This window comes from Lonchura striata, chromosome 31 (genome assembly GCF_050655825.1).
Source record: "Lonchura striata isolate lonStrDom1 chromosome 31, ASM5065582v1, whole genome shotgun sequence".
Classification (NCBI taxonomy): domain Eukaryota; kingdom Metazoa; phylum Chordata; class Aves; order Passeriformes; family Estrildidae; genus Lonchura; species Lonchura striata.
The window spans coordinates 2,486,589-2,494,115 of NC_140733.1; the positions used below are offsets into that span (position 1 = coordinate 2,486,589).

Here is a 7,527-nt window from a genome sequence, read left to right on the forward strand (position 1 = left end):
CTGAGGGCCACAGTTGATCTCCCAGCAGCTCAGGGAGTAGCTGAGGTGTGAGGTGATCAGCTCCACCTCGTAGGTGGGGCCTCCCTCCACGCAGCACAGTGCCTTCACGCTGGGGAGGATGTTGCAGCAGCCAGAGAAGGTGAAGGAGACCTGCTGGCTCTCTCCTGGCTGCAGCACACCTGACAGCGGCAGGATACTGAAAGCCTGGATGGAGGACAGGAGAGATTGAGGTGTTGAGCATGGAAATGGGTGCAGAAGAGCATCTTGGAGCAGAGTGCAGCTGTACCTGGAGGAGCCTATTCCCCAGCCAAAATCACCCTAATCTCATCCTGCATCCATGCCACTGACCAGTGGAGGGACCATGGGGAAAATCTCCCATACTCACGGATCAATGCGTTAATTAATACACTACATTGAAGTGAACTGGGATGTCTTCTGGCAGTAGAAATTCTCTCTGATTCACAACATGCCTTTAAAAAGCATTTCTTACTGCTTTTAGAAAAGGAGGAGACTCAGAGTAAGGGCTCTTGGAGCTCAGGGAGCTCAGGGAAGGACTCATCTGACTCCTGAGGCTTTCCCACCCCCCCCCCCCCCCTCTCTGATTTGTATCCTACTTCCTCCAGGTGCTACAGCAAAAGCTCCTGCAAGAATTTCCTATGGACCACCTGATGAGGTCCAGGGGGAGCAATGCCCTCCATAGGTGCTGCACAGCGTCCTTGGGCAGCCCTACACCATGTCCTGCATGGCCCCTCCAACAACCAGTTGGTTCAGCAGCACTTTGTGGTGAGCCTGGAGGGACGTGAAGCCCCTCTGTGGACAGTGCTGGGGGCCACCAGTGGGACTGGGAGCTACAGCCCTGCTTGCCACGCTGGCAATGGGTGAGTGAGACAGATTCCCTCTTACCTTCTCCGCTTCGAGGGGAGCATGAGGTGCATCCACGGAGGACGCGATTCCTGCCAGCTCCCGTGGGAGGTGAGGGGGTCCAGGAGTTTGTGGTGGCACCTGAAAAACAAGCCATTTTCTATGCCAGGAGGGAGACAGCCACTTTGCAAAGTCTCAGTTTGTAAGGCAGCTTCAGGGCCACCAGTGCAATACCAGCTCTCGGAAAAGGGTAGGTGAAGATCAGGACTCATCTCAGCTTGCTCTGGGAAGGAAGCTGGAGGTCGTACCATGATGATGCAGATAAAAGTCTCATCTTACATTGTGAAGAAAACCAGGCACAAAAATCCCACACTCAGCACAGGTCTGTAGGATCTGAGTGAGCTTCTCCAAGGAAAACTCTCCTCTTTCTCCCTCTCACACACCCCATATCCAGCCACAGGCCCTGCTGCCCAACCCACAGGGGCACAGGACAGCAGGGCAGCAAAAAGGGAGGTCAGCACGAGCGTGACTTGTCAGTGGCAAGCTGGGGAGGCAACACAAGCAGTGTGTGTACAAAAAAATCTACCTCTGTTCCTAAAGATTGGGTGAAATCCTGTGCTTCTTTCAGGGCACTGTTTGCCTCCTCCTTTCTAATCCTGAATCTCCTTCTATATGCTGAGTAATCCAAACGGGAGGTTCTCTGCTCCTTTGGTGGTTGGGGTTTGAATTTAGGTGGCTTAAGCTCATATCTGGAAAACAACAGAAATGTGAACAGGGATCTGCAGTGGGAGGGAGGAGGGAGGGACACCTGCACGAGCAGCGCCTGCTCATGATGCAGCCCCTGAGTGGGTGCTGGAGTGCTGAACTGAGAAATGGTTTGATCCAGCCCTTCCCAATCCAGGCTGGAGCAGGTCTGTTGTAAAGGCAGCCCAGGGATGACGCCGAGGCAGCAGCAGTGCAGCAGCTGCAGCTGCTTGCACTGAGCACCTACAGAGGACAGGGATTAACAGCTTGTGGGGATGCAAAAAGTGGGAGAGGGAAAGACACAGAAGACAAGCAGGAAGGTGGGGTTTGAGGCACCGAGGGGCAGACCCGGCCAGTGAGGAGCCAGCCCAGCAAACCCCAGTGCCCAATGCCAGAAACTCTGAAGCTCCACCAGGAATTTATCAGGAATGTTTCCCTGACAGTGTTGGGGGGGTTGGTTGATATTTTCCAACACTCCCAGGTGACTCAGGTCACAGTCCCCATTTTAAATTGAGGCAGGTGCTCAGGGTAACTCTGCTTGTGTTTCTAATGCCACATGAGGGACACAGTCGAGCCGTGCCTGCCTGTCACCCTGCTGAGCTGCAAGTGCTCCCCACACAGTCAAACACGACCTGGATGCTCCATCCCCAGACAGGCATTCAGGGCCTGTAATGACCTGCTCCCCAAGGAATCACTGCCTTTAGCTTTGTAGCTTGTTACCTAAGGCTGGGTTTAATTTCTGGGTGAGGGGCAGTCTCGTCATAACCCCCAAGAGATCCCTAATCATCTATTCCACTGTCTTTAGTTTTAATGAATGCTTTGAAGCAACTTCCCAGTTGTCCAGACAATGATATTTTTCACTCTAAAGCAGAAACTCTGAGGGAGGCAGGGATAGGAGATGATGTGATGAACAAGTCCTGCTGTCAAACAGGACAAAACCCACCAGGGACATGTTGCAGGGGAAAAGTCAAAACGAGTAATGGGTCACAAAAAAAGAGAGTGAAGATCCAAGGTGTGTGCTGAAAGCTGACCCCTGGGAGGGAAATCATCCTGGCAGTAAAGGAATTGTCTCAGCAAAGAAGGAAAGGGGAGGTAACAGACATTCAGCATCAGCCCAGGCACCAGGTAGCTTTTCTCTGGTGTTGGGACTTTCTGGGCATCCTGCAGCACAGTGCGAGGGAGGAAGGCAAGGAGCAGAGAGCTGCTCCTGCAGAGAGGACCCATCCCAAAGCAGAGGGGCCAGAAGGGGCTCCAGCAGCACTGTGGAGCTGGGACTAGGAGCCTTCATCAAGGTGACATTGCCTCAGGCCACAGAGGTCTGAGAAATCAGCTTTCACCCCAGCTTTCCTTCCCAGGGGAAACCCCTGTGGGGCCTAGGCAGCACCAAATTGGTGGAAAACCTTTTCTCTGAGCATCCAGGCTGACCACGGCTGGTCAGTGTTATTTGAACAAAGAAAAGCCAGAAGCAGTCTGTCAGATCCTAGGCCAACAGCTTTGTTCTTTGCCAAGTACAAGCAGGGCACCAGGAAGAAGAGCTTCAAGGAGAGGGCAAAGGTGCACATACCCCAGCTTGTCCGCCTGGCTGTCCCAACAGAGTGACCAGTGGTACTTGGTGAGAAGAAGGCTGCAGTTGGTCATCTCCAGAGAGCGCACTCCCTCAGTGCCACCCACGAACTCCAGGGTGCTGGGCTGGATTTGCAGATTTGGGAAGCAGTTTTTTCTCCAAAGGGCATCATGGAACACCAGGGAGGTGTCAGTGAGGCAACAGGTCTTGGTGTTGGGAGAGCCTAGGAAAAGGACACAAGTGTCCATTTAGGCACCAATTATGGCATGACTCAGTTCCCTTTGACACTGATTCCAGACTGCAGCCTTGAAAATGCCCACTCCTAGCCCTGCTGAACACTGCAAGCTTCTCTCTCTCTGATGGGGAGGAGCTCCCTCACCCGCTTCAAACCAGCACCAGTTATCTCTCAGGGATGAGTGTGCACCCAGACCCAGCATTTACTCTGAGAATTCAAGCTGCAAAATTCCCTGTTAAGTCTGCCAACACTCCCATTGTATTCAAAATACATAAGCAGTGAGTGACATGAATTCACACCCATTCTGGTCACTGTGATTACTGTTGCCTTTCTTGTTTCATTTATTCAAAACGCAACAAGTGCTTCAGCAGTGATAAGGGTGGGGAAGAAGCAGCTCAAGAAAGCTTCCTTCCTTCCTTCCTTCCTTCCTTCCTTCCTTCCTTCCTTCCTTCCTTCCTTCCTTCCTTCCTCCCTCTCTCGGAAACTTCTGTTATTGTGTTGTTGTTTGTGCCGATATATTCCAGTAAAGAATTGTTATTCCCTTTCCCATATTTTTGCCTGGAAGCCCCATTATTTCCAAGGTATAATAATTTGGAGGGAAGGGGTCATCTTTCCATTCCAGGAAGATTCCCGCCTTCCTTGACAGACATCTGTCTTTTAAACCAGGACAGGGACATCAGAAAATACTGCCTTTCTATTTTCCTTGGTTCTATTTGATCTCACAGTGGGAAATATACTGACTTTTTATTCTATTGGTTCTGTTTGATATCAGAGTGGCAAAAATACTGACTTTCTATTCTATTGGTTCTATTTGATCTCAGATTGGCAAAAAAACTGACTTTCTATTCTATTGGTTCTATTTGATCTCACAGTGGCAAAAAAAAATGACTTTCTATTCCTTGGTTCAATTTGATCTCAGATTGGCAAAAAAACTGACTTTCTATTCTATTGGTTCTATTTGATCTCACAGTGGCAAAAAAAATGACTTTCTATTCCTTGGTTCTATTTGATCTCACAGTGGCAGAATGCTACCTGGGGCACCCAGCAGCCCTGGAGTTCACACCCTGAAGAGGCTGCTGTGGCAGACCATGAGTGAGGGATGCTTTTATGTTCCAGTGCTCCATTTTGGAAGGCACAGATCCCCCACACTGTGTCCCAGCCCAGGGAACACTCACCAGAGGAGATGTCCTGGAAGTTGGGCTTAATGGCATCCAAGAGTGAAGTTGGTCCGGTGACACTGCCCCTGCCGTGGCGAGGACAGAGGAGGAGATGGCTTGGTTAAAGGGAATTCAAGCACAGGTCTGGCTGTCGTGGCTCGGGGGTGTAAAACCTGGTGTCAGGGCAGGTTTGAAATCAACACCCTGCCATGTGCACAGGGCAGGCAGGAAAAGCCCCCTGGTTGCTGGTGGTCCCATGAAGGACCCTGAACACACATCCAGACATGGCTCTGTGCCTCAGTTTCCCCATCTGTAATGTGATGGACATAAAGGTGTCCCCACAAACTTCTGTAACCTTTGCTGCTTTGCTACTCCCTAGCTGCAACTGCTGCTCCCATGGAGGATCTTTCTCAGGAGATTTTGACCCACACAATCATTACAGAATTTTGAGACATGAAGTCAGGGAAGCCCCAAACACCCTCTGAAAAGAGCAGCAACAGTTCTACACAGTGGGCAGATGAATCCTGGAGGAAAGGACCAGCTTGTCAGCAGTGCACCAGCTGGCACAGCCAAGAGCAATAGCTTAAACAACCAAACAGGGGTGTCCTGAATCTAGCACACCACCTCACCTGTCCTTAAACTCAGCAGACAGGCTCCAAAAGCCACAACATCCACTGAAATCAGCACTTGGAGCTGCACAACATCATGAGTTTATTTCATGGCTGATGCCAATTGATGCCCACTCTGCCTTTTGGTTAAAAATCAAGGACCAGCTGTGCCTTCTGTTGTATTCACAGGACTGCCACTGGCTCTGCTCTACACCTCTCAACAAGAGACACCTTGCCCTTGCTCAAGGAGAAAGCTGCTTGTGCAATAACACCCCATGAGCAGTTTGGGGGAGGGACAGAGCAGAAACAATTATTTGACGGTGAAATGTTCCCTCTTGATTTCAAAAGTAAAAAAACCCAGCACTTTTCCTCTAAAAACAAATCCAGCATACTTGTTTCTCTACTATGGGCAGACCTACTCACCACTTTTCTCTTGCTAAGTAATAACTTTCTTGTTCTTTTTAATCCATCTCCTTTATCTCATTGGTATAATCGACTGCAGTTTGCTTTCATTCCTTCACTGCCTTGACCCAGTGCCTCCCAACAGCAGCTCCCAGCTCCAAAGCTCCAGAGCAGCCAGCACCAGCTCTCCTGCTTACCCTACAGGATCCTAGCAGCACATGGCTCAGGCTAGCAGGGACAAGCCCTCATGCTGCTGTGGTGCTGAGGACTGAGCTCTGCCTCCCCTATTTTCAGCCCCTCTCCCTTCTGCTGGCCAGGATTCTCTCTTGCCATGGCTCCAGCCCACAGGATGACACGCCTGTCCTTGGGACAGTTCCTGCTGCAGTTCCTGTGTCCCACATCAGCCCTTTCCTGGCTGTGGAAAGGAGGTACCAGAGCACTCTGTGCACAGGAGCTGGGAGCACGGCTCGTGCCTCACAGCATGGCCATGAGAGCTGAGGTGGGGCTGCTGCTGCCCCTCTGGGATGGATTATTAATGGGAATTTTTACAAACACTGCTGCTGGTGCAGAATCACCCAGGCTGGGCCACCTCCAAAGCCCTGGGGGCCTTGCTGGCTGTTCGGGGGGACATCCCAGAGCAGCTACTGCCCAAAGCTGATCCATCCCACTGCCTGCCATGGCCCACGGCAGAGGGAGATCCCTGCAGGGAGGATCGTGCCAGCTCCCAGGTACCCACACAGGGCAGGAGGCATCCTCACACTAAGGCAATTCCAGGATCAAAGCAGAGATCAGAACCTCAGGAAACACCTTTTTTCTCTGCTCAGCCCCAAAATGAGGGAGATGTCCCAGAGACAGCCACAGATGTGCCCACCAAGCTCCCACAGTCCTTACTTGATAGTCAGGAGTGCAGACCTATGAGATCCAGCCACACTGAACTGGAATTCTTCCTCAAACGTCCCCAGCACGGTGGCACTGAAGTAGACCTGGATCGTCTGGGTCCCACCTGGTGCAATGACGCCCTCCTTGGGTGCAAACTTGAAGTAGAAGCCCACGTTTGCATTTGAAGATATATAGGTGAAGGGAGCATCAATAGCTCCTAGGTTAATCAGCTGCACCTGTAGCAGCAAGAAAGCAAAATGGAAATAACCTTCTCGTGAGTTGTCTAATGATGCAATAAACATACACTTTCTAACTTTACACTGCTAGAGAGTTTTTGTCCGTCTCAGTTGCATATCGATATTAGATCGATATTCATATTTTAGTAAGTCACACCCAGGCTTGCTGCTGCCTCAGGAGCCATCAGGATCCATCCCAAGTCCTGCTCTCACCTCATGAACGTAAGGGGTGTTGACAGAAACGTTCCCAAGGTTCAGTTTGCGACAGTTCAGCTCAACCAGGGGTCCTTTGCCGTGCCCTCTGAGGCGCAGGGGCAGCCTGCTCTCACAGCCTGGGGAGAGATGTCCATTTCAGTACAATAATTCCCTCTGTTACACTGCATTTTCCAGGCTGCCTCAGTGCAAGTCCCTGACTCTGAGCTGGATGCCACCAGCTCCTGATGCTGCAGGAGAAGATATGGACCCTTCTGTTCCCTCAGGAGATATCCCTTGGGGCTGACTTGCAATTTCTAACCCATTCCTTAGGCTGGTTTCCAATCTTAGCCACCAGTCTGCTGAGTTTCAAACACCTCTGAGGTCCTGTAGTGGCAGGCCAAGCAGTAACGCGTATAAATTGAAAGAAAGGAAATTTAGGTTAGATATTAGGAAGGAATTTTTTACTGTGAGGGTGGTGAGACACTGGAGCAGGTTCCCCAGGGGCGTTGTGGAGGTTCCAGCCCTGAAAGTGTTCAAAGCCAGGCTGGATGGGCTTGGAGCTCCCTGATCTAGTGGGAAGTGTCCCTGCCCAGAGGCCTTTAAGGTCCATTCCATCCTGAACTTACTATGACTCTGTGGTTTCCTT

At 51.0% G+C, this 7,527-nt stretch overlaps 1 long non-coding RNA gene across 1 annotated transcript; it reads right to left on the reverse strand.

Annotated features, from left to right (window-relative positions):
- Window positions 1-1,172: 1,172 nt before the first annotated feature.
- LOC146764737 (uncharacterized) lies at window positions 1,173-5,373 on the reverse strand. The gene is made up of 3 exons (XR_014950549.1): window positions 5,191-5,373; window positions 4,580-4,647; window positions 1,173-3,392 (listed from the first exon to the last, which is right to left on the reverse strand). It is a non-coding gene; the product is annotated as an uncharacterized LOC146764737 (long non-coding RNA).
- Window positions 5,374-7,527: the final 2,154 nt, after the last annotated feature.